General features: G+C 44.5%; 1 pseudogene; it reads right to left on the reverse strand.

Moving 5' to 3' along the window:
- Positions 1-19799: 19799 nt before the first annotated feature.
- Positions 19800-20275, reverse strand: LOC111723399 (annotated as a pseudogene).
- Positions 20276-26079: the final 5804 nt, after the last annotated feature.

Raw genomic sequence — 26079 nt, forward strand, 5'->3', positions numbered from 1 at the left:
TGGGACAAAGAACCCAGACTTGCCTGACCTTTGTTGTACCTTGGGGACTTTTTTTTATTTTAGTGTTGGATGCTTACACTTCAAAATTCTGTGTATTCGGATTTGATCGTGGCGAATCTATTTCAAAAAGGAAAAAAAGAATCCCACTTTGTGGATATTACACGGAAGGTTTGCTGTTTTGATCTAGTTGTTTCCAGTGGAGCGGTTTATGAAATATGTTCTGTACGATGTACATTTTTTCATTGTAACATAGAAATTGTAAATAATTGATTAAAGTGCTGCATTTTGATGAATTTTTTCTAGCCATTTTTAAAGAGAAAACTAGGAATTGAGTATTTTGTGTACGGTATGTTCCCACCCTCCCTCCCCCTCCTCCTCCCCTCCCCCCCTATTTAATTTTCATTTGTCATGAGGTTTTTGGATTTGCCAATGATCTGCTGGACATCATGCCCCATGTCATAGAGAATAAAGCTAATGATTGTACCAGTCTTAAATTATTCATGATTCAATAAAATTGATGCTTATTTATTCAGATTAGTGGTTTGGCTTGTCTGTGCTGGAGCAAGTCCCCATCGGAGCTTAATTTCATGCCAAGAAGTTACTCGTATCTGGATGCAACAAAGCTTTGCAAAGCTGTCTCTGCCCGTATGTCTCCATCATCCCACCTCTTCTTAGCATCTCCTCTGTTACTACAATTCATGTGGAGTGTGTTAGAGAGGCAGAATTTCATATCCTCTCAAACGCTCATGAATCACTGGGGATCTTGGGGAAATGCCGAATCTGATTCCGTAGGTCCGGGGTGGTGCTTGTCTTAATTTCTAACAAGCTCCAAGGCAATGCCAGTTCTCTGATCCCTGGACCACACTTTGAGTAGCAAGCAACATAGGTGTCCAGCCAGCCCCTGAATCCAGCTCTTTAGCATGGACAAGCTTTATTTATTTTAGGCAGTGTCTCTGTCTGTCACCCTGGATAGATTGCCATTGTGTCGTAGCCCACAGCAACCTCAAACTCTTAGGCCCAAGTGATCCTCTTGCCTCAGCCTCCCAAGTAGCTGGGACTACAGGCACCCACCACAACCCCTGGCTAGTTTTTGTTGCAGTTGTCATTATTGTTTTAGCTGGCCTGGGCCAGGTTCGACCCTGCTGGCTTCGGTGTATGTGGCTGGCACCATAACCACTGTGCTACAGGCACCAAGCCTTTCTTTATTTTAATAGAGACAGTGTCTTACTCTTTCTCTGGCTTCTCTTGAACTCGTGAGCTCAAGGGATGCACCTACCTCGGCCTCCCAGAGTGCTAGGATTACGCACGTGAGCCACCTCGCCTGGCTATCTAAGACTTTTTTCTTTTTTTAAGACAATTTACCTGCTAATTTCCAAATATTTTCCCAAATACTCAATACAATGCAAATGACACCAGGGAAGTATTCTTCCTCTCATTTTACAAGTGGGGGAAAAGTAGAAAATGGCATGCCAAGGAAATTATAGCAAAGAGGTAAGAGAGCCAGAGTTACAGCCCCATCTTCTGACTCCAAATCCTGCCTTCCCAGGCTGCCCTCTCATCTTAAGGGCCTCAACCACCTCGCAGCTGACTCCATGACAGACATAGGTCGTGGCAGATGACATTACATCTAAGCATTCCCTTATTTTTTTCAGATCCATATGAGGGTACAGACCATTAGGTTACATTGTTTGCATGTGTTAGGTAGAGGCCAAGTTGTGCCCCTTTAAGTATTAACTTTTAACAGGAACAACCACAAAAATTGTAAAGGCTTTGTCTGACGTGAGTCCTGTGAGTTCACAGTGAAATCGACCCTGGCTCAGCTGCTATTGATGTGAGATGTCTAACTCATTGCCATGTACAACAGGCCTAACAAATGCAGAGGTAAAGAATCTAGATGTTTAGCATGGGCAGTTTAATGTCCAAAAAATAAAGGGGCGGTAGTATGATGGTTTGACAACTCAATGTCCTGAATTCCAAGATTTTCCATGTCAAATATTCCCATTGCTCCATGACATGTGCTGATATTACCTGGAAAGTCTGATCGGTATACAGGGCCTGATGGGCCAGATGGTGCTTTAAGGAGAAGGGAAGGAAGGGAACTTGGTTTATGCGCTTACTGGTGCCGGGCATACTGAAAATCCCACTTTGCCTTCCATAACCACAGGGCCTCTAAGAGGTGGATATAATTATCTGCATTTGGCAGGTGAGGAAACTGAGACCAAGTAAGGATAAGTATACAATAGAAGTGGGATTCTCAGTTTATCTGATTTAAAAACCCACACGCTTTCTGCTACCCTGTGCTATACCCAGCTGGCTGAGCTTGGACTTTGAGAGGAGGGTTACACATCCTTTATGCACACGTATCATTTGTTGCTATGGAACAAATTACCCTCAAATATGGCAGCTTAAAGCAACAACCATTTTTTCATCATATCTGTGGATCAGGAGCTCAGGTATGTGTTGGCTGAGAACTCTGCCTCAGAGTTCTCAAAAGGCTGCAATCAATGTGCCTGAAGTATTTACAGGGAGTATTTAAAAGCAAGAACTATAGAAAGCATCATAAATTTTTTTTTTTGAGACAGAGCCTCAAGCTGTCCCCCTGGGTAGAGTGCTGTGGCATCACAGCTCACAGCAACATCCAACTCCTGGGCTCAAGCGAGTCTCCTGCCTCAGCCTCCCAAGTAGCTGGGACCACAGGCCACCGACCACAATGCCCGGCTATTTTTTGGTTGCAGCCGTCATTGTTGTTTGGCGGGCCGGGCTAGATTCGAACCTGCCACCTTAGGTGTATGTGGTTGGCGCCTTAGCCACTTGAGCCACAAGCACCGAGCCGAAAGCATCATAATTTAATGGTAAAATGTTGCCTTTTTTCCATTCAGATTGAGAAACAGGTAAAAATGCCTACTATCACCAGTTAACATCGTGATAGAGATTCCTGTCAGTACAGAATAGCAAGAAAAATAGATCCTGGGGATTGGAAAAGGAAGAAATCAGACTGCCTTCATTCACAGATAACATTTTATACCTGGATAATCCAGTTAAATTCATACATAGTTAAAAATAAGTTTAACAAGCTTCCAAAAACAATACACACAAACACCTATAATGCAATCAAAAGTTTAAAAAATTAAAACTAATTTAAAAGCAAAAATATCAAATACCGACATCATGCAATATAAGATGTGCATGATGACCTCTCTGCTGAAATTTACCAGATATTGTTGAGAGAATTTAAAGGAAACCCAAGTCAATGGAGGAAAGTCTTATGTTTGTGAATTAGAAGATACTTTTGTAAAAATGTCGAATCCTCCTAGATGGGTTATAGATGTGATGCAATCGTGTTTAAAAGTCCAACACAGTTGTTACGGAATTGACAGAATGATCCTAAAATTTATATGGAAATGAAATGGGTGAAGTGTGGCCAACAAAGACCAAGAGAAGAGGAATTTCTCTACCAGGTATCAAAACTCTCTGTAAAGGTCATTAATTAAGACAATGTGGTGCTGGTGCAAGTCCTGGCAAATAGTTCGAAATAAGAAGCTAGACATCCCTGAAACCCAACTTCACACTTGCTTTCCTATAGGGAACATGACTAAAGGGCCTATTTTATGGCGAAAGAAATGTGACAAAGGATCCATGACAATGGAATCCACATGGTTTCTACTATAAGACTGAAGGTTGGACTATCCTTTTCAAGGCTGGTGCAACTAAGTCACCAGCTTTAGAAAGACATCTATGTTCGAGCACTGTCCTCCAAGAGAGTCTCAATTTTCACCTGTCAGCTATTATTGGTTGCTGAGGGCTAGAATACCCCTGTCTAGGAACCAAGCAGGGAAAGTACAGTGACCCTTGCCTTTCCAGAATGGGGGAGTTTTTGCTTCTCTTCCTACAAGTTTAGTCCCTGGAAAATGAGAGATGCTTGACCCTACAATGTGTGTGGCCCAGTGAGAGGAGGCGGGAGAAGGGTACCTCTACTCTCCTACCCCTGAATTTAAAACTGCTGCTACCTGCTCTCCTGGGGCTGCTGACACTGGGAGACCAGCAGGCTAAGAAAGGAGTTACTGCGATGGCAGGGATGACACCTGGATTCTGGGGAGGAGCAAGGGCTGCTATAGAATAGGGGCAGGGAGTAGGACGTCTGCTATGTGGAGGACTCTCTCTGGGACCTGTGAATGGGCATGTGAGTTACCACAGCCTGACAAGGGCCAGGTAGACAGTTGCTTGGACTCTTTAGGAATGAGGATCTGAGTTCTGAGTTCACCTGTCCGGGCAAGCAATCTAGGCCTGAAGAGGGACGTAATACAGAATGGAGGGTTGAAAGAGGAAAAGATGGATGTCAACTCTGGCCTTGAGCTCAGCCGTAGCAGTGGAGACTGTACCTTGTTCCACCAACTCTCCCATTCTGAGTTTTTTCTTTTAGAGATCATGGCCTTGAAGAATCAATTCCAGTGAACTCAATGCAGGGAATATGTGGTCCGAGTGAGGGAGGGAATGGTGATATGGTGATGCCTCCCTCCATATGCCTTCAGTATATGACTTCATCTAAACCTGCAGGGGACAACTCCTGGTCCACTGGTACGGCCCCCACCCCCCCAAACACCTGCAACACTGCTTCCCTACCTGGGACCCATCTCCAGTGTGAAGCATCCCACAGGACTGGAGATCTAATGCCCTCAGGGGCAGCTTATGCCTGGTGTCCCCATCCTTCTGCAGGACAGGTATGAGGAACATTCTAGAAGGTTTTTTTTTGTTTGTTTTAGACAGAGTCTCACTATGTCACCCTCAGTAGAGTGTTGTGGCATCACAGCTCACAGCAACCTCAAACTCTTGGGCTTAAGCGATTCTCTTGCCTCAGCCTCCCAAGTATCTGGGACTACAGGTGCCCAGAACAATGCCCGGCTTTTGTTGTTGTTGTTGCGGTTGTCATTATTGTTTTAGCTGGCCAGGGCTGGGTTCAAACCCGCCAGCCTTGGTGTTTGTGGCCAGTGCCCTAACCGCTGAGCTACAGGCGCCAGTGCTTTAGCGAATCTCCTGTGGGATTGAGCCCTAGTTGCCCAAGGCAGTAATTAAGGCAGTTTGATTGGCTTTTCTCCCTTCCTTGTTGCGTTTTGCCTATTCCCTTTGTCAGAGCTGGAACAAAGAGCAGAGTCAGGCACCTAGAGCCCAGCCCTGAGAGAGCACCCTCCTTCAGTTAGCACCCAGACACCTCACTAGCCTCACGTGAACCTAGCTCGGGCCCTGCCCTCAGCTGTGTTTCCTGACACCACAACACAAGTTATCCGCACCCAAGGCATTTCTTGGAATCGGCAGAAATGACTCAGCAATTCCTCTTAGTTGTTGTTACCAGTTACATTGGGCCCCCACAAAAGATGTTAGGGTCCTAAACCCCAATAGCTCAGAATGTGGCCTTATTTAAAATCTAGAGTGATTGCAGGTATGATTAATTAAGATGACGTCATACTAGAGTAGCGTGGGCCTTAATCTAATATGACTGGTGAGTTTTATAAAAAGATGAGATGAAGATACAAGAGAATAATGCTGTGGAGATGGAGGCACAGATAGAGTCAGGTAGCTGTGCAATAAGGGTCTCCAAGGGACACCAAGGACTAATGTTTCTTGCTTCCACCAAGAAGCTAGAAGGAGACCAGAAATGATTCCACCCAGAGTCTCAGAGGGTTCACAGTCCTTCTGACACCTAGATTTCAGACCTCCAGCATCTAGAACAGTCAGAGAGTAAATTTCCATCGTTTTAAGTCACCAGTTTGTGGTATTATGTTACAGCAGTTTTAGGAAGCTACCAGTTATTTACTCAACAAAAATGCACATATATGGACCAAGGAACACACAGATGTTCATAGTGGCAGTATTCATAATTATAAAATCTGGAAACAATCCACCCATCCACTGAGAAGAGTGATAAAATTGTGATAAGTCAGTGTCACACGGAGGTGAAAATGTTTGTGGATGAATATTGAGTGAAAGTTGAATGAGAGCAGCCAGACACAGAAGTACAAAAGTTCAAAACAGCATTTAGGAGTGGTGGATTCTTAGCCTGTAGAACTCTAAGGAAAAGCAAGAAGGGAGGGCACCAGTTGGGAGAGGGAAAAGGACTTTGCGTTTGTGGCACATATCCTATTGGTTTGAGTGAATGGTGCTTTGGGGGAATGTTTGTATCCCCCACAAAGTTCATACATTGAAGCCTAACCCACAACATGTTAATATTAGGTGAGGCTCTTAGGGGTTGATTAGGTCGTGAGAGCTCCACCCTTATAAAGGTGATTAGTGCCCTTGTAAGAGGCCCCAGAGAGCTAGACAGCCCCTTCCACCAGGTGAGGATCCTTCTGGAAATGTAGCACACCTTTCTGCCCCTCCACTGAGAAGGACTCGTAGGGCACCTACTACAGGTGAATATTATCATGTCCAGATGAGAAACTGACATTCAGAGTAACACCATTTGACCAGGTCACGGGCTTCAAACAAACGCGTCCTGATTTGACACGAGAGCCTAAGTAAAACAAAGACAGACGATCCGGATCTGCCGGTGCCTTAATTTTGGACTTGCCAGCCTCCCGAATTGTAAGAAGTAATTTTCTGGTTTTTATAAGCCACCTAGTTTGTGGGGGTTTTTTTGTTATAGCAGCCTGCATAGACTAAGGTGGTATAGCCTGCATCACAGGTGGTGACAACACAGGCTTTGTTTTGTCATAGATCCCTGAGCTGCATGTGCCCCAGAAGGTTTTCCCCCAGGCTGCCCCCTCTTTCCACCACACCCAGTGAAAGCTTCAGCAGCTGAGAAGGCTGCTCTTGAGCACAGGTGTGGGCATGAACAGATTGAGGTTTTAACCCCTTCCTCATCATTAACTCCCTGTTTGAATTCTCAGAAGTGAGTCTGTTCCTGAATCCACACAGTGAGGCTATTGTTTGTGTCCACCTTGGCACTAACTGATGTGTGAGCTTGGACAAGTCAATGCCACTCCCCTAAGCCGCGGTTCTCTCTTGAGTAAAACAGAGCTCCCCACACCAACGTGCAGGATTGAGGGGGGCAATGCAAGAGTGCACTAGACGCCACTAAGCGCTGGCTCCATCTTCCTCATCCCCCCCAGCTCCCACTGCCCTGCCTGTGCAATCCCTGCAGGTGTCAGAGGGTGGAGCTGCAGGGCCTCTGAGGGCAGAATTAGGCTCCAGAAAGGGAGGATACAGAGAGGTATTTGGGCGCCATTCAAGGCAAAATGCCCTGAAGGCTGCTTCACCCTGGAACACAGGCACAGGCTGGCAGACCACCTACCACAGTCACAGCGTGTGGAGCTTTGTCTGGATGACAGGTGAGTCTACATGTCTCTGGAGCTTTGCTTACCTTGCTGGATAATCTCAGGTAAGGGATTTGTCCTTACCGTGGCAGCTACCGTCAGAGACGCCCATCCACCCTCAGGACCACAATCCTCCTGACTGTCTAATGGGGTGTTGGATGAGCTCAGTGGTTCTCTAATGTGGCTGATTACCACTGGCCCAGGAAGTGTATTAAAAACACAGACCACAACCTCCCTTGTTGCTACTGAATCAGTCCTCTCCCAGCTCCTGCCTTCCAGGGCTGAGAGTAGTGTCAGGAAATGGCCACGAGGGGGCAGAAAAGTCCACACAATGCCAATCCTCCCTCCGGCAGGACCGGCCCTTATTTGTGAACCTGCAAAGTAGCTTCTCAGTTTCTCTCTCCCTCTGTCCCTTTCTCTCTTTCCCTCCCTGCCTCTCTTCTTAAATTTAGTTAGAGTATTTTAAAAAGGATTAGGTATGACCTTCAGAAGAACAAGCCAAGTACTTTTGCCTCTCCAGCATGCTTGGAGGATAAAGCTACATTCCCTATAAAGGAAATGAGAAAAGGAATTAATGTGTGTCAAGGTGTCTTCTTAAGTCAAGTGATTTGCCCTCATGGACCCATGTGACCTCGCTGACAACTGTGAGGTCGTATCACTGTCCTCTCTATATTAAATGACTGGTAGAGGGACTTGTGCAGTTAATCAGAGTAAGGTCTTGAGCACAGGGCCTGCCATTCTTAAGTGTGGGTCTCACTCTAATGCCACCCTGCACCCCCACCTGCAGCTTTCGCCTATGCACTCACATCCCTGACCTCACTGGTATCGTACTGCTGCCTTGCCAGTGAGGCCCAAAAGGTATTATTACACCTAGAGGAAGAAACTGAGGCTCAGAGGTGAAGGAATCTTCCTAGCACACACCCTGAGCCACAGATGCTGCCAGAACAAGAACCAGGTGTCCTTTCTTTCCCAGGCAACTAGGGAAAGAGGCCTGTAGGCTCTGGAATTAAACCAAGGCTCAGCTGTTTGCAAGCTATGACCCTCGATCAACAATGTCACCCTCTCCGAGCCTCAGCTTCTCATCTGTGACATGGACGTGACAATAGTCACCTGCAATAGATGCTGTAAGAGTCCTCCTCACTGTAGGGGCAGAAAGGTGTGATACATTGCCTCATCTATCATAAGGGTCATGCCAAACATATTTATGACAAAAAACATTCTAATGAGCAAAAAAGACATAAGAATTTAAAGTTAGGCTTGGCGCCTATGGCTCAAGTGGCTAAGACACCAGCCACATACACCTAAGGTGGCAGGTTCAGATCCAGCCCGGACCCGCCAAACAACAATGACAGCTGCAACCAAAAAATAGCCGGGCGTTGTGGTGGGCACCTGTGGTCCCAGCTACTTGGGAGGCGGAGGCAGGAGACTCGCTTGAGCCCAGGAGTTGGAGGTTGCTGTGAGCTGTGATGCCACGGCACTCTACCCAGGGGGACAGCTTGAGGCTCTGTCTCAAAAAAACAGAATTTAAAGTTTTACATGACAAGGGAAGCTTCACAATGAAGACCTAAAACCCCCAAGGGAAAACCGGCCCTGTCTTGGCTTCACAGAGAACAGCTGTGTAGAGCTGTGGGTGGACAAGGAGGGGAGACCTAATGCTAACACTCTTTTCTGTGAAGAAACCCAGCAAGGCCTGTCTCTCCAAATTCTTCTTGGCCTCTCCCTGCAGCATTCCTTCCTCTGGTACAGGGGCAGGGCCCCTTCTGGAATGAGGTCTTAGGAACTACTATCACTTAAAGTAGGTCAGAGAATTTCTTTCTAGCCAGCTTTTACACAGAAAGATGGGGGACGTTACAGTAATATTTCTAGGTCTCACAGCTGGCTTTAGGGAAGAGGAATTCAGTTTTTATGGCCTGCCCTGGGGGAGAAAGGTTAGCAGAAGAAAAGAAGGGCAAGAGGGGGTCAGAAGGGGACTCTCCTACAGAGACCCTTTCAGCGTCACTCAGTTCAAAGTACTCAGCATGCCAGGGCACCGGCATTAGCACCCACCACCCACTCTTCCTTTCTAATAGGACTGTAATGATTATCATAGCTGTTTGTGAAAGGGCCTTCCCATCTCTGAACTCGGAATGGTCAGGAATATAACAAAGGCAACATGCCAGTGAGATCGGGGAACTGTAGGCCTCTCCCACTGCCTACTCGACCTACCTTTGCTCTGATTCCTGCTGTGAGCCCTGGGCCTGCCTTGGCAGGAGTCCTCGGCCTCAGTGGCAGCCTCTGGGCTCTCTCACTGAGCCACACAGTTTCCCAGTGAAAACCTTCCTGCCCCTCGTGTCTGGTGAAAGTCAGAAGTCCTCAGTCCCGAGTGAGCAGCAGCCCGTTGTCATCTTGAAGTTCTTACTGCTTTGTGGACAAGCAGCTCTGCCCTTCCATCTGCACGGGGACCTGCAGAGTATGCAGGGGGCCTGGCTTTGATCCTCACGCATAACTTGTGTGCCCATTCCATGGAGCTGGGGCTCAGGGAATAGTCAGCCACATCCAGACCAAAGTGACCAAGAGAGGGGACCTGCGATGCTGTTCTCAGAAGGAGGGATGGTTGCCATGTGGGCAAAATTGAACAGATTCCTCAAAGAATGAAAGTGGGAAGGACCTGAGTGTTTGGGAGAACTCCGACTCTCAGCCTGAGCTCCCTGACTTGGAACAGATGTGACACACACAGTCACAGCAAGACTCACCCTCTTCCGCACTGTTTTCCTGCGCCAGGCACGGTGCTGAGCAGTTACTATGCACCGTCCTGTGCACCTTCACAGGGGCCCTCCTCACAAAACGGAACACTCAGAGGAGCAGCTCTTCTCCCTGTAACATGAGAGCCAGCTAAGGGGGGCCTGCGCCACCACCACCTGGAGTGAGAAGGCCCCTCCGTGACCCACCAGCAATCCTGTGCTTGCTGACAGTGTGCCTGTCACCCGCGCCTGTGTGCCTGTGTCTCCTTCACAGGGACTGCGAGCAGGCACGTGGCCAAGTCCACCAGGCGGCTCTAGTGTCTGGAACAAAATTCGACTCCTATGGGGAGTGTGACAGAGACAGCAAATGAAGAACGGGAAAGGTTGACGAACACTTGGCCGGGTGTGGTGGCTCATGCCTGTAATCCCAGCCCTCTGGGAGGCCGAGGCAGGTGGATCGCTTGACTTTAGGAGTTTAAGACCAGTCTGAGCAAGAGGGAGGATTTAGAGTCTCTAAAAATAGCCAGAGTTGTGGCAGGCACCTGTAGTCCCTGTTACTTGGGAGGCTGAGAGAAGATCTCTTGAGCCCAAGAGTTTGAGGTTGCTGTGAGCTATGAGGCCACAGCACTCTACCTAGGGTGATAGAGTGAGACCCTGTCTCAAACAAAAAAAGAAACAAGAAAAGAAAAGTTAGAAGTTAAAGGAGTCAACATCAGGCAGAAAAAAGAGGATGTGAGGTGGTCAGAAGGTGAGTGCAGAGCAGGTCAGAAGGTAAACGCCATAGGCCGCGCACGGAAGATGTAGCCACGCCAGGAAGGAAGGAAGGATATCTTAAAAGCAAACCGCAACAGGGAAGAAAGACCTAACTGCATATGAAGTTGATAACAGAACTTTATACAGTTCAGTGGACCATCATTCGCGTGTAAGATAATATCGTGCTTTACTTTGCAGGTGTGTCGCGGTGGTGGTGAAGCAGTGATTCCAGTACTGTTCCCTGACTGCTGTAGGGAAAGCAAACATTTAACATATTGGTTGTGGAAATGATAATTCTCATGCGTTACAAGAGAAGGGGGGAAAATATGGAACAAAGGCAGAGCCCTGCACTGCTGTATTGAATTATAGATTATCAATATGACCTTTCTCTCTCCCTCTACGAGTCTATCTGGGGTGGGGGGAAATGTGTACATAGATTTTATGTGAATATAAAATGTGTCCCCTGAAGGGCCTAGAAGTAGCAATGTTCAAAGTAGCATGCTTAGCACCAAACCTTGAGTTCAGAGCACCGTTCCTCTGTTTAAAAACCCTACACTTCTTGGAGAAGTAGCTGATCCCAGCTACGAGGCAGAGAAACTACAAGGCAGGCCTGGAACATCTTGTGTCAGGAAGCTTGGAAGTGTTCAAAAATGGTGAAAGAACACAGGAGCCAGGTTCAAGGGGCTTCCCTGGATAAATCTGAGAGAACGGAGCATGAACAAGAATAATGGTGGTTAGGTGTCCTGATATAATTGAATAAAACAAAGGGCCATGGGTTTCCACAATGGTAAATAAGGGCTAACGGTGCCACCAGGCAGGGACCTTCTGCACAGCCTCCGTGAAGGGGACTATTTGAAAAGAGTTGGAGAGGCAAAGGAAAGGAAAGGAACTCTACAGCTCTGTGTAAGATTACAAAGTGAGACTTCACTGTGAGAGAGAAGGTGTGTCCAGTAACAATACACTTCTTTTCCGGCTCAGCACCCGTAGCTCAGTGGGTGGGATGCCAGCCACATAGACCAGGGCTGGTGGGTTCAAACCCGGCTCGGGCCTGCTAAACAATCATGACAACTGCAACCAAAAAATAGCCCCGTGTTGTGGCGGGCTCCTACAGTCCCAGCTACTTGGAAGGCTGAGGCAAGAGAATCGCTTAAGCCCGAGAGTTAGAAGTTGCTGTGAGCTGGGATGCCATCTACCGAAGGAGACATAGCAAGACTCTGTTTCAGAAAAATCTATATATACTTCTTTTCCTTATTATAGGTTAACCAAGGGCTTAAAAACTGGTGGCTTAAATTCCTACAATGACTCACAGATATTTTTACTCATTAATTTTTAAAATTGGGGAGATTGCACTTAAATTCCAGACTTCCAGCTTCTGGCCCTCGTTCCCACAGGGAAACAATCGGCGAGAGTCTGCACCAGGTGGCCTTTGCAGCAGAGCCCTGCAACCTCCAGCCCTCGGAGTCTTCACCGTCTCCTCATCACTAACTCGTGTCACCTGTCTAGCCCCTGGAGGGAGACATTAGCTTTTATGACCAATAGTTTTGTTTTTTCTTCTCACGGATTAGCTATCAAACTGGAATGACCACTAATTTAAATTTCACTGCCACTGAGAATTAGGTTGGGTTTTTTTGTTTGTTTGTTTGTTTGTTTGAGACAGAGTCTCACTTTATCACCCTCGGTAGAGTGCCTTGGCGTTACAGCTCAAAGCAACCTCCAATGCCTGGGCTTAGGCGATTCTCTTGTCTCAGCCTCCTGAGTAGCTGGGGCTACAGGTGTCCACCACAATGCCCAGCTATTTTTTTGTGCAATTTGGCCGGTGCTGGGTTTGAACCTGCCACCCTCAGTATATGGGGCCAGCGCCCTACCCACTGAGCCACAGGTGCCGCCCAGCAACTGCGAATTCATGTCTGACATTAGGAGACAGGTGTGTGTGTGTGTTTGATGCAATTTGCTTCAACATCTACTGACAAGACAATTGGGAGAATGAAGAGGTGATCCCCACTGACAAAGACTAGATTTGAGGGGACTTTTTCTGGACTTCACTGAAGAATTGAGGACATTGAGAGTCTTGTCCCTGGGCTTGGAGCACCCCCAAGCCCTTCACTTGTCATGAGGATGCCTCTTCTTTCTACTCTGAGTGAAGTGGGGGTGGGGTGGGATAGTTGTGTAAAAAAAGAAAGGAAGGGGATAGACCTGGAGCAAGACCATCCCTAAGGAATACGGTCGTAAAAGGAGGCTCTTCTGAAAGGAAGCCACATACTATGATGGAGTGTTTTTGAGGAGCAAGGTTAGGTAATTGCATAAAGGATTTAACTTCTTAGATGCCTCCGAAGACCCTGGTGGTTGCCTATGAATTAGCCTTCCTACCCTTCTGACTAATAGAACTCCAATTTTGTTCAGGCAAAAATGTGCCAATCACAGAGAATAAACCCAGACTGGCCTGACTACAGTAGCTCCTTCCCTTGAGAGTGGTCTAGTCATGGCTTGGATTCAGTTCTGTCCACTAAGAAGACGTAAGGAAGATTCTGGGAGCATTTTTCTCCAAAATAAAAGAGATTCATGTAAGGCATTCTTTGTGCCACTCCCCCTTTTAGCTTCCTATTTTGGACACTGTCACGTGAAGAAGTGATGGTTGGAGGTGCAGCAGCCACTTTGCCACCATAAAACAAGTCAACAAAGCAACATGCTGAGGAAGGTCCAGTAGAAGGAGAATGTGGGGACAAGGCAGCATGGACAGCATGGCCTGGTCTATTTTCGTTCCTACATGACAGCAGTATCCTATGAGAAATGGGATTCCAGAGTCCACAGTGGTTATGAGCAAACAAGTGAATGGTGGGGCAGCTGGAAGTGTTAGGGAGCCATTATGTCCCCAAAACACTGACAAGTAGTGAGCCTAGAAGGAAGGTAAGAAGAAATCCCCCTTTCCCAGTGGGAGATGACCTTAAAAAGTGAGGGGCGCTGATGATGAAAGGTCGTAAGAATGCATAAAATAAATCTATATAGTTATTAGTAAGAATTTACCCACAGAGCATGGCAAGTTATAGCAGAGAACCTAGGTCTCAGGTGTGACCCCTGATGAAGACATTGTGATGTCGACCACCGGCCTTTACATCCTTATGAGCTACTTGGTGACCAATTGGTCTGTGCTGGTTTCTCTTCCTATTTTATGATAAAATATGTGATCATATTCAATGCTACTTGATGGATTAAAACATGGTCATTGAGGGCCCTTTAAACAATCTGATCTTTTTTCTCCCTTTCTCATTTGGACCCCAGCCAAGATTCTGATTGAATTGTGGAGATACTGAGGAGGGCTGAAAATTTAGGTAACTCAGCCAGGGTATACACAGCCGTAAGTGGCAGAGCTCAGGTTTAACTAAGATCCATCTGTCTTTGTTTCTCATATAACAATTATCTCCTTGACAACACATTTTACCTTAAAAGTTGGCCCAAAATCAAAGAACTTTGGATCCAACACCCTTCTGCTATTCTTCTCAATTTTCTGCTTCACAACCTTAACCATTTTCTTTCTTTCTTTCTTTCTTTTTTTTTTTTTTGGAGACAGAGTCTCACTATGTCCCCCCTGGTAGAGTGCTGTGGTGTCATAGCTCACAGCAACCTCAAACTCCTGGGCTCAAGCAATTCTCTTGCCTCAGCCTCCCAAGTAGCTGAGATCACAGGCAGCTGCCACAATGCCTGGCTATTTTTAGAGACAGGGTTTCACTTTTGCTCAGGCCACTACCGGTGAGCTCAGGCGATCCACCAGCCTCGGCCTCCCAGAATGCTAGGACTACAGGCGTGAGCCACCACGCCTGGCCAGCCTTAACTATTTTCAGTAACCTGCTTCAAACATAGTAGACGCTCAACATATGACTTGTGGGTGTAACTCAGACCAAATTACAGAAGTCTGTGCCACGACAGGACAAAGTGAGTTTTTAAAAAAAATTTCCAAATCATGCCCTTTCTTTTATGTTTCAATTCTTTTTTGAATACCTACTATACTATAAAGTAGCCAACGATCAGAGACTGATCATGGTTGATCACATGTGCTCTGGAGCAAGGCTGCTTAGCTTTGAAGCTCTGCTCTGCCCCGTGCTAGTTATGTGACTTCCAGAGAATTTCTGAACGTTTTGTGTCTCAGTTTCACTATCTATAAATGTAAATATATTAAATAGCACCTGCCTTATAGGGTTGGTATGAGGACTAACTTAGAAAATAAATGTGTTAGCTGTAGACTAGTATCTGTCGACGCCCCACCTTCTCGGCTACTGGCCCATTGCTCTGCAGCCCCCTGCTTGAAAAGTGTGTATCTACGATTGTCTGCAGTGGCTTGCGTTTTTTTTTTGACTATGACCCACAGTAAGAAATACTTTTTACAAAGCAGCCCCGTGCGCACACAATCGCATTCACACACCTGCACCTCCACGTACATAGTCACACACAAGCACACACGGGATGCTGAACAAAGGCTTTGTAAAACATTACCCATAGAATGCGTGCTGGGATTTTCTATTCAGTTCTATGCTGTATTGATGATATTTTATTTTAAAAAAACAGCCTACATTTGGACTTCACTTCCTCTTCTATTCCCTTGTCTAGCATTAAGAAATGTTTAAATATATCAAAGTTCAAAAGACAGTGAAAGAACCTTTGCTGTTACTACTTAGAATTTGCAAATGTTAACTGTCGTGTTTTCTTCAGATTAAAAAAAGTGGCAAAAATCCAGTCCCCTCTATTCCCCCCCATGCAGCTCCCTTTCTTTCTCTGTAGAGGCAAGAATCAGTGTGTGTTCTTCTCTTTTACTTAATCTATGTATATACATAAGATATATTTCTCTTATTTGAAAATTTTGTATTTTACACTTAGGCTTTCAGCTCATTTGCAGTGAATTTTTTTTTTTTTATAGAGACAGAGTCTCACTTTATCACCCTTGGTAGAGTGCTGTGGCGTCACAGCTCACAGCAACCTTCAACTCCTGGGCTTAAGTGATTCTCTTGCCTCAGCCTCCCGAGTAGCTGGGACTACAAGCACCCGCCACAATGTCCGGCTATTTTTTGGTTGCAGTTCGGCGGGGGCCAGGTTTGAACCCGCCACCCTCGGTATATGGGGCCGGCGCCCTACTCACTGAGCCACAGGTGCCATCCTGCAGTGAATTTTTATGTATAATCAGAGCTCAGGCTCGGAACATACATAATTTGGGAGAGCTGAATCGTCCCAACAACCTTACTGGAGGGCACGTTTTCTCTCAATCGATCTGAAATGCCTTCCCTGTCAAACAGCAAGCTTTTAACAGATATGTGTGGGGCATTTATTCAATCACTTCCATTTAGCTTATTTCCATCTCACAACTAAAACTGGTCTTGTCAGGGTCCCCGGAGACTTCTGTCGAGGTGAGCAATTTCTGTCCCCATCTTCATTGTCACTTTAGAAACCTCAAGGGAGCTGGCATCTTCCCACTTCTTGGAACGTTCTCTGTTTCCAGGACAGCACACCTTCCTGGGTCCTCTTGCACTTAGGACTGGGTCCTTCCCATCTCCTTTGCTGGGGCCTTCTTCTCTATCCAACCCCAGCACAAACTGCTCCTCCTCTTTCTCCTCCCCTTCTTCACCTTAAAAAACGTCTACAAATAAGAATAATACGTGCACACATTCCCAAAGGAGACAAATGAAGCAAAAGGCAAAACCATAGAGGAAATACGAAATGTCTTCTTGTCTCTGCCCACCACCTGCCTCCCCCTGCCCCCAGGGTGCTGCAGACACGAGAATGTGGGGCACAGAAGGGAGCTGCATATCTTCCAGTCTCCCCGGCATCTTCTGTTACTGAACCTCCCAGAAGTGAGCGTATGTTTCCCTCCCTCCCTCTCTGTGTAGTTCTGGGACTGAGTTTTGGCTCACAGTCCAGATGTGGAATCAACCGTGCAACTTCAAGGAAAAGATGCCCTCTTTTCTCTTCTCCTTGCTGCTATCTGATGCTCAGGGCCAGAGCAGATCCTGGGGACCGCAAAGTGGGAGTTGTGCATTGAAAAAAACAAAGGAAGATTGAGAAGGCCTGATATGCTCATGACCTTGGAGCTGCTATTCCAACTCGCACTGGTGCACTGGAGAGAAATGTGCATTCTTTTGTAAAATACTGTCATTAGGATTTTTCTCTCACACCCCAAATTTATGTAACTAACTCAGGCGATATATCCTTCAGCATCTTTAGTAGCAAATATGCCTTTTCCTTGTCATAAATGAATCCATATAGGGTTCTGTGGCTGCTTTTTAAACAACCAACACATGGCGCCACCTCCCTCACCCACACTTCCTACACTTTTACAATCTGTTGATTCCACTCTTAGCCCCTCGACCTTCCTTCACCCTCATTGCCACTCCCCTAGTCCAAGCAGCCATAACTTCCTTATTATTATTATTTTTTTATTGTTGAGGATTCATTGAGGGTATAAAGAACCAGGTTACACTGATTGCATTTGTTAGGTAAAGCCCCTCTTATAATTGTGTCTCCCCCCAAAAGGTGTGTCATACACTAAGACCCCCCTCCCTCCTTCCCTCTCTCTGCTCTTCCCTTACCCCACCCCCTCCCTCCTTCCCTCTCTCTGCTCTTCCCTTCCCCCACCCCCTCCCTCCTACCCTCTCTCTGCCTGCACCTTCCCCTGTCTCCCACTATGGTGTACTATGATTGTCCTCATATCAGAATTGAGTACATAGGAGTCTTCTCCATTGCTGTGATGCTGCCACCATAACTTCTAAGTGGGGCCAACTGGTCATTCTGTTTGCACTCTTGCCTATAGATAGAATTGGTTCATTCTTCAATCCATTCTCCACTCAGCATAATTTTGTTTTTAAACACAAGTCAAGGCACATAAATCCATGCTAAAAATGCTTCTGTACTTTTCTCTCCCACATAGAATGAAATTTAAGCCCCTTACTACTTACTCTATAAAGCTATGAGGGATTCATTCCTCGTCCCCCATTTTGGTCCAGACTCTCATTCTCTTCAACTAAACTGTGTCTCTAGTTCCTTTCAAGCCTTTTCCACCTCTTCAAGCCCTGCACAGACTCAGTGGTAAGCAGTCTGGAACGTTCTTTTACAGTATGTGCCCCACTGGCTCTGGATATCTGCTAAAATGTCACCTCCCTCAAGAGGCCACCCCTGGCTGGTTGTGCGGCCTGTTTATTTCCCTTATTGCTTGTCGCAAAACTTGTAATCATGTTCGCACTTGCTTGTTTTCTTCTTTTTCACTGCACTATTCACTCCCTGAAAGCAAGGCCCTGTTTATCGAGTAACACTATCCTTAGGAAGAATCAGATATCCAGACACAGAGGAGGCACTCAATAAATATTTGCTAAATGCAAGAGCCCTGACCTAGAGTTAAGAAATCTGGATTTAAGTACCATCTTCACTGCTAACAGGCTGTGTCACATTGGGGGGGAAAGCAACCTTTCTGAGCCTATGTGTAACACAGAGGAGTGTGAGATCTGCCCTGATTATCTTAGGAGGTTATAAAAATGAAATGAAATGATGCCAGGTAAAACCTTAACACTCTGAGCAAAGGCGAAGGGTTAATTTTGCTATCGAGGCTAGGAAAACTTATATAAGAACTTAGTTCACTCACTTAGAATCTGCTTTCTTAAATACGTATAAGTTGACGCCTTATCAATAATAACTATTTACAGGACAGGCCCAGTGGCTTGTGCCTGTAATCTCAGGACTTTGGGAGGCCAAGGTGAGAGGATTGCTTGAGGTCTGAAGTTTAAAGCTGTCCTAGGCAATATACTGAGATCTCATTTTTACAAAATATTTTTTAAAAATAAACAGGTGATGGTGGTGTGCACCTGTAGTCCCAGCTGCATGGGAGGCAGAGGCAGGAGGAGCACGTGAGCTCAGGAGTTCCAGGCTGCAGTGAGTTATGATGGCACCACTGCACTCTAGCCCGGACAACAGAGTTAGGGTTAGGGTTAGGGTTAGAAGTTAAGTAAAAATAATAACAACAATTATTATTATTATTACTATTTATTCCTGGTCATTTCCTCTAGTAATTATAGCTTTAAAAGGAACTTTTTCTGGGAATACAAACCTGAACACTACTTATGTCCTCAAATAGGGTAAATGAGCCCTTTTAACTGGAGAATGAGGAATTTGGCAGCAGCTGCTAGCGGAAATGAAACTTTTGGCTCAGAACAATCAAAACTCAGCTCTCCTGCCCCTTGATCTCCATTGCTTAGTTTGTTAGTGATTGCTGGAGTGTAGTATTTACAGAAAAGTTTAGTAAAATGGAGGGGGTGGCCTGCCCTTTCACATCCTCAGTACGCCCATGTGGGGTAAATAATCCTCCTTTAATCACAGTCTAAACATGGCCCTAAAACAAGATGTTTGTGCCAAAAGGAATTCCAGGAGGCATTACCCTGATGGCTGAAGGGGGTGGGGGAGCAGGGATGAGAGGGTTAAATAATAGAATCATCAGCCCCACTGAGTTTGAGCCGGGTGGGGGTGGGGTGCACTTTTGTTACTTGGGATTACAAAGAATGAATTGGAACTCCACTTTTCCTTTAATAAGCATCTTATTCTAATAGTATTTTCCCCATTTAAACCATAGAGAATGTGGTCATGTTTTCTCCTTAGCAATGTCAATGGGAACGCATTTGATGATGTTTTGAAATAAACTTTTTATTTGGGGATAATTTTAGATTTACATAAAAGCTGCAAAGATAGTACTGAGCATTCTGGCCCATCATCCGACTTCTCTAACATTAAATATCAGCATCTTACACGAAGGTGGTCCATTTGTCAAAAATATTGATACCTCGGGGTATTTTTACAATAGCCTTTTATTTTTAATACATCTTATGCCATGAATTCATAGGGAAAAGGTTCCAGTAGCTCAGGAAGGCGCCTTTCCATTGAATGGGACAAAGCTTGCTGTGACTCTTGTGCTATGAACTGGTGGGGAATGGGTTCCAGCACCTTATGCTCCTGCTCAACTGGTTCTCTCGCTTCTCCTGTGTGCTATGCTGTCCGCCTATTGTGCCATGAATTCATAGGGAATAGGTTCCAGGAGCTCAGGCTCCTTTCCCTTGGTTCTCACCAAGTGGGCTTCTCTGGGTGGCGCAGGCTGGCGCTTCAGTGGAACCCCGGTACCTTTCCTTCCCTTTGGCTTCCTCCTTTTTCGGATCATTTTCCTTCACGTGTTTTAGGAAGCTAGAGTGTTTATTGTGCTCAATACAAACATGAATCCTCTCGGTAAGAATCTTGCCCTTCACTTCTATGTTTACAGCCATGCCACCAGCACGCTGGGTAGCACTGTAGGCTGTTCCAATTTTGCCATGGTAACATCTGTGTGGCATGCCTTTTTGAACAGTACCCATTCCCTTGATGTCTACAATATCACCTTTCTTGTAGATCCTCATATATGTGGCCAAAGGAACAACTCCATGTTTTCTAAAGGCCTAGAGAACATGTATCGGGGTCTCTCCTCTTTCCCTTTGTGTTTGTCATTTTGGTGAAGTACTGGAAGATGGCGTCTCCAGCCCACACAGGATTATTAACACACATTGCTTCTTTATTGAGATTGCCTTAGTTTTTGCCTAACGCCCATAGTTTTTTTGTTCCAGGATCTGGGTGGGATACCACTTTGCGTTTAATTGGACTTGTTTTACATCAGCGTCAAAAAGTCATTCTTTTTTTTTCTTTGAACTAAAATCATCAAATTAAACCTAAGAAAATGTTTTTCTTTCTAAAGAGTGTGAAGTTGTAGACTTATGTACATCTTTGCTGGGGAAACCCCTTAGATAGTCAACTAATACTGTCTTTCTAAATTCAGATTGTGTGATTCCAGCTAAAGATACTTTTTAAAGGAGGGAGACGATAGCTACCAAAAGAGCCCCTTGGAGATACTGAAGTCAGTGGGGAGAAGCAGTAGAGACTTGAGTCCTACAATGCCTCTGCCCTTTGTAGAAAAAAAGTCCTCAAATCTTGCCTAGGCTGTAATTGAAGGAAAGTTGCCCAGCCTCAGTTTCCCACTCTGTCACATACAGTAGAACCTCCATAGCTGACCACCTGGTTAAGTTGACTTCATTTTCATAGAGCCATCATGCACCACGTGTTTGTATCAGTACAGTAGGCCTAGTTCCTTATGCTGACCACCTCTGTATGGTGACTGATTTGTGACAGTCCCTTGGGTGATCAACTTCCAGAGGTTCTACTGTGTTGAGACTTCCACATAGGGTTGTAGTAAAGGTTAAATGCAAAGTAAATAAAAGCATGAGTATTATGCCCAGCATGCTCTGATGCAATAAGTAGCCATTATTATTATTTTATATTTAATTATAAAACAGAGAGAAAGAGGCATTTTAGAAATGCTTTGCTCACCAGCTGCCTGTTTCAACTTATTACCTCTGACAAAAACATCTCCTCCCATATCACTGTCCACATAACGTTCCTCCCTCTGCTCTTTCTCTTATATCTTTCTTGGAACAATATGGTATATGATTTCCTCATCCTACCCTATCAAATTTGTACCATCCTTCAGAGCTTTAAGACAATTTCACAACAAAGACTTCCTTGATGCTCTCAGTGCTGGGGAAAGTGGATGGGATTTGGAGCTAAGGATAACCAGAAAGATCTCTGAGTCTGTTTCCTCATCTATAAAATGGGCTAAAAATAGCACATGAAATTAAAAAATATATATATATAAAAAATACTAATTACTGCATCTAACACATAGTATGCTACTCCAAAAAGAATAATAATGAGGTGGTTTATCTTTTATTTTTATTTTATTCACTTATTTGTTTACTGAGACAGAATCTTACTCTTGTCCCAGGCTAGAATGCCATGGTGTCATAACTCACAGCAACCTCAAACTCCTGTGTTCAGACAGTTCTCCTGCCTCAGCTTCCCAAATAGCTGGAACTACAGGCACCTGCCATGATGCCCAGCTAACCTTTCTATTTTTAGAAGAAAAGGGGTTGCACTCTTAGACTGGTCTCAAACTCCTGAGCTCAAGGGATCCACTCGCCTCAGCCTCCCAAAGTGCTAGGACTGCAGGCGTGAGCCATCACTGCTGGCCAAGGTAGTTTATCTTTTAGATTATGGCTATGAGAATGGAAAAAAGAGGAGAAAATCTGTCAGGAACATACACTCATATGTAGGGCAGGTCTGAGTGGTTGATTTGTTGTATTGTATGGAAGTTAGAGGCAGGAGTTAGGAATGGCACTTAGGTCTGTAACTTTTGAACAAGAGACATGAAGGCATTCATAGTTAGGAGCAAGAGTCATTTTTGCTTTGTTTGAATGTATTGTTGCAACTACAGAACATGGTTCTGAACACTAAGAATTCAACAAGTTTTGGGGACTCCCTAAGGGCAGATGTCCAAAGACTTGACCATCTGGGTCTGGGGCTGAGAAGAAAGTTTTTTGGTTTTTTTTTTTTTTTCTGAGACAGAGTCTCAAGCTGTCACCCTCAGTAGACTACCGTGGAATCACAGCTCACAGGAACCTCAAACTCTTGGGCTTAAGCCATTCTCTTGCCTCAGCCTCCCAAGTAGCTGGGACTTCAGGTGCCTACCACAATGCCCGGGTATTTTTTGGTTGCAGTTGTCATTGTTGTTTAGCAGGTCCAGGTCGGGCTTGAACCTGCCAGCCTCGGTGTATGTGGCTGGCTCCCCAGCCACAGAGCTATGGGCGCTGAGCTGAGAATATTTTTAAGTGGCAGATTGGGATTCACCATCATACAGGAGTTAATAAAACAAGAGAGGAGAGGAGAAGGTCCCTCATAGAGGAAGCAGCAGCAAGGGCCAAGGACAGACCTTGAGGAACATCCACATTTAAGAGAAATACAGAGAATGAGGAGTCGGAAGATGAAGCTCAGACATCTCCAAGACACAGCGCAACAACGGGCAGTAGCCAGAGGGGAACCAAAGGGGGAAGAACCTTTTCTGAGTATGTTTTGGGGCGGGGTGAAGTAGAGCCTAAGGTCTCCCTAAGTGGGTGGGATGGGCAGTGTGCAGGGAAGGGACCCTGGAAGGGGAGGATAGAGGAAGGAGGGGTGACGTGAAGACCTGTGAGAAGCACAGATGTGGTTGCAGCTACATTTTCAGGTGGGTGGTAGGGACTTGGCCTGATCATTTCCTCCCATCTTTACCACAGTAAAGTAGTTTATATCCGTGGGCCCCAAACCCTTGGGCTGTGGACCAGCATCAAGTCAGTGGCCTGGTAGGAATGGGGCCACTCAGCAGGAGGTGAGTGGCAGGAGAACAAGTGAAGCTTGTCTGTATTTACAGCCACTCCTCATCCCTCCCAGCACCTCCTGAGCTCTGCTCCCTGTCAGATTGATGGTGGCATCAGATTCTCCCAGAAGCCCACACCCTCCTGTAAACTGCGCATGCGAGGGGTCTAGGTTACTGCTCAGGCTCCTTATGAAAATCTCATGCCTGATGAGCTGAGGTGGAGCTGAGGTGGTGATGCTCGCACTGGGATTTCTAATTACAGGAAAACAAACCCAGGGCTCCTACTGATTCTGCATTGTGGTGAATTGCATGATTATTTCATTATTTATTACGATGTAATAATAGAAATGAAGTGCACGATAAATGTAATGTGCATACTCATCCCGAAACCATCCCTCATTCTACCCCAGAACTGTGGAAAAATTGTCTTCCATGAAGCCATTCCTTGGTGCCAAAAAGGTTGGAAACCACTGGTTTATATGTTAGGTAAATAGTTCTTAACGCGAGATCTGGGGAAGTCCCCAAGGCCCTTCCACACTGTGCAGGTGCTTCCAGAGGCTGCGTGTGTGATATGTCTCCCTCTAATGGCTGCTAGTGGAATGTGCGCTTGTTATCTTGTTTCCTAGGATTTTCTAAGGAAGTGGATTCAGATTTACATGCAGTTTTAAAGATTAATTCTCTTATTGCTGTCTTCAGTTTATACCTGCTATGCTATCTGTGACCCCCAATACCCAATAAATTGTTATTTTGAAATTCCCAAGTTTTCTTTGATTCGGCACAGAAAATATAAGAGTTAACTACACTTTGTTGTCTTGTTTGGCAATGATACAGGACTTTTAAAATTTTTTGAAAATGTTCTATATTTCAAGACCTTACCAAAAACTTCTGTAACGTTAGAATTTCATGTTTTAAAGTAAGAGAAAATTATTTGTTATATATCGTCAGCCCTCCCTATCTGTGGGCTCCACATTCATGGAGTCAACCAACTGTAGATTGAAAATATTCAAAAAAGAAATTGCATTTGTGTTCAACATGTGCTGACTTTTTTCTTGTCATTATTCCCTAAAGAATACAATATAACAACTATTTACATAGCATATATATTGTATTTGGTATTATAAGTAATCTAGAGATGGTGTTTCAAGTATAGGGAGAAATGTGCATAGGTTATATGCAAATACTATGCCATATTAAAAATATCAGAGGCAAGAGGCAGCACCTGTGGCTCAAAGGAGTAGGGTGCCAGCCTCATATGCCAGAGGTGACGAGTTCAAACCCAGCCCTGGCCAAAAAACTGCAAAAAAAAAAAAAAAAATCAGAGACTTGAGCACCTGAGTATTTCAGTATCTGAGGAAGGTACTGGAACCAATTCCCCACGGTAACCAAGGGATTACTGTACATTTCTTATACATGTATTTAAGGATGGATTGTTGACTTTTAAAAAAGAGGTCAGAAGACTTTCTTCCCCCATCCACAGCTGCACTGTGTAATTTTAAAGATGCTAAAAAAAAAATGACAATGACATATTAGAGACTTCTATGATTCATCAAAGGAAGAAATATATTTTTTAACTCCCTAGATGTAACTGTAATTAAATACAATATGTGAAACGTTTTCTTTCCCTTCAGCTTTCTTGATGTTAATGATTTGCCTTTATTGTCTTATTTAAGAGATCATTTTGGGAAAGTATTTTTCTTCCAACTAAGCTACACCATCACTCTGAGGTTAATCACTCAAAGTTTAAAGAAAGTAATTGAACTGAATTTTTAATACATTTATGCACTCTTTAAAAATTAAAAAAAAATGTTACAACCTTTCAGGCTAGAATTGAAAATGTCATTCAAACGTCTTACAGGTTAAGTTATATTGCATTGACTCAATAGCTGAGGGACTAACAAAGCTCTATGCGGTTACTGACAAGCCACATGGTGAATAAATACTCAGCTAAAGAAACCATGATCATGCCACTTTCCAATGGTACGTGGATAGTAACTCAACAAAGACTGGGTTAATAAATCATCCGCAGAATTCTACTTTTGCTTTGAAAATGGACAAATACTCAGAAGCGCCTGGACTTTCTGTTCCAATTGTACCTGCACCCACTAGTCATCCCAGGACAGCTGCTTTTATGTGAATGATTGACAACAAACACAAGTGTGGCTGAAATATTTGAAATGTTGAAGTATTTTTGGAATCTCATTGGTTTATCATGGAACAACCGTGATAAAAAAAAAGACATCTTTGTTTTTTTTTGTTTGTTTGTTTTTTGTTTTTTGACATCTTTGTTGATAGTGCAAAGGCAATGGTCAATAAAACTACGACTGGATCTGGAAACAAATCAAGGTAGTGGCATCAAACTATCCTCACGGTCATTGCCGTCTCTATAAACCCTCAATTATTCTGCTTACAGCCAGTTTCACTTAAAAATGTGCTTGATGAGAGAATAAAAATTATTAATGTTATTACATCTCATACCTTGAATATGTATATATAATATATAACCCTTTTAATATTTCGTATAATTAATAAAATATCTCTGCTGCACACTTAAGTGTGATGGTTGTCTTGAAGAAAAGCACTTGTTCAATTGTTTAGCCAGCCATGTTTCTCACGGACCTCCATTTTTATTTTTAAAAAAGGACTGAAAAACTATGATTTTTCTGAGTCAGATCTCTCATACACATTTTCTCAAAAGTGAGACTATCGGTTGAAAAAAACTGATAACATCTTCCTCAATAATAAAATTAGAGCTTTAAAATAAAAATTTGAATTTTGGAAAACTTGACTCTGTCACCATGAGCTTGATAGTCTCTCAATACTGAAAGACTTTTATGATGAGATGGGTCGTGATATTAACAAATACATTGTTTGATGAGATATGGAAAGGGTTAATATTTTGATCATCAGGATGACTCAGTAAACCAATATTTTTCAAGGGACTAAACGCATCATGTTATAAAATCATACATGGGTAAAATACCCATTCAAAGAGCAAGAGAGACCAATGGATTTTAATGTAACAGAGTTGAAAATTTCATTGGCGGCTCGGCGCCTATAGCTCAACCGGCTAAGG

Source organism: Otolemur garnettii, unplaced genomic scaffold (assembly GCF_000181295.1).
Source record: "Otolemur garnettii isolate 467f Iridium unplaced genomic scaffold, OtoGar3 scaffold00001, whole genome shotgun sequence".
In the NCBI taxonomy this organism is placed as follows: Eukaryota; Metazoa; Chordata; class Mammalia; order Primates; family Galagidae; genus Otolemur; species Otolemur garnettii.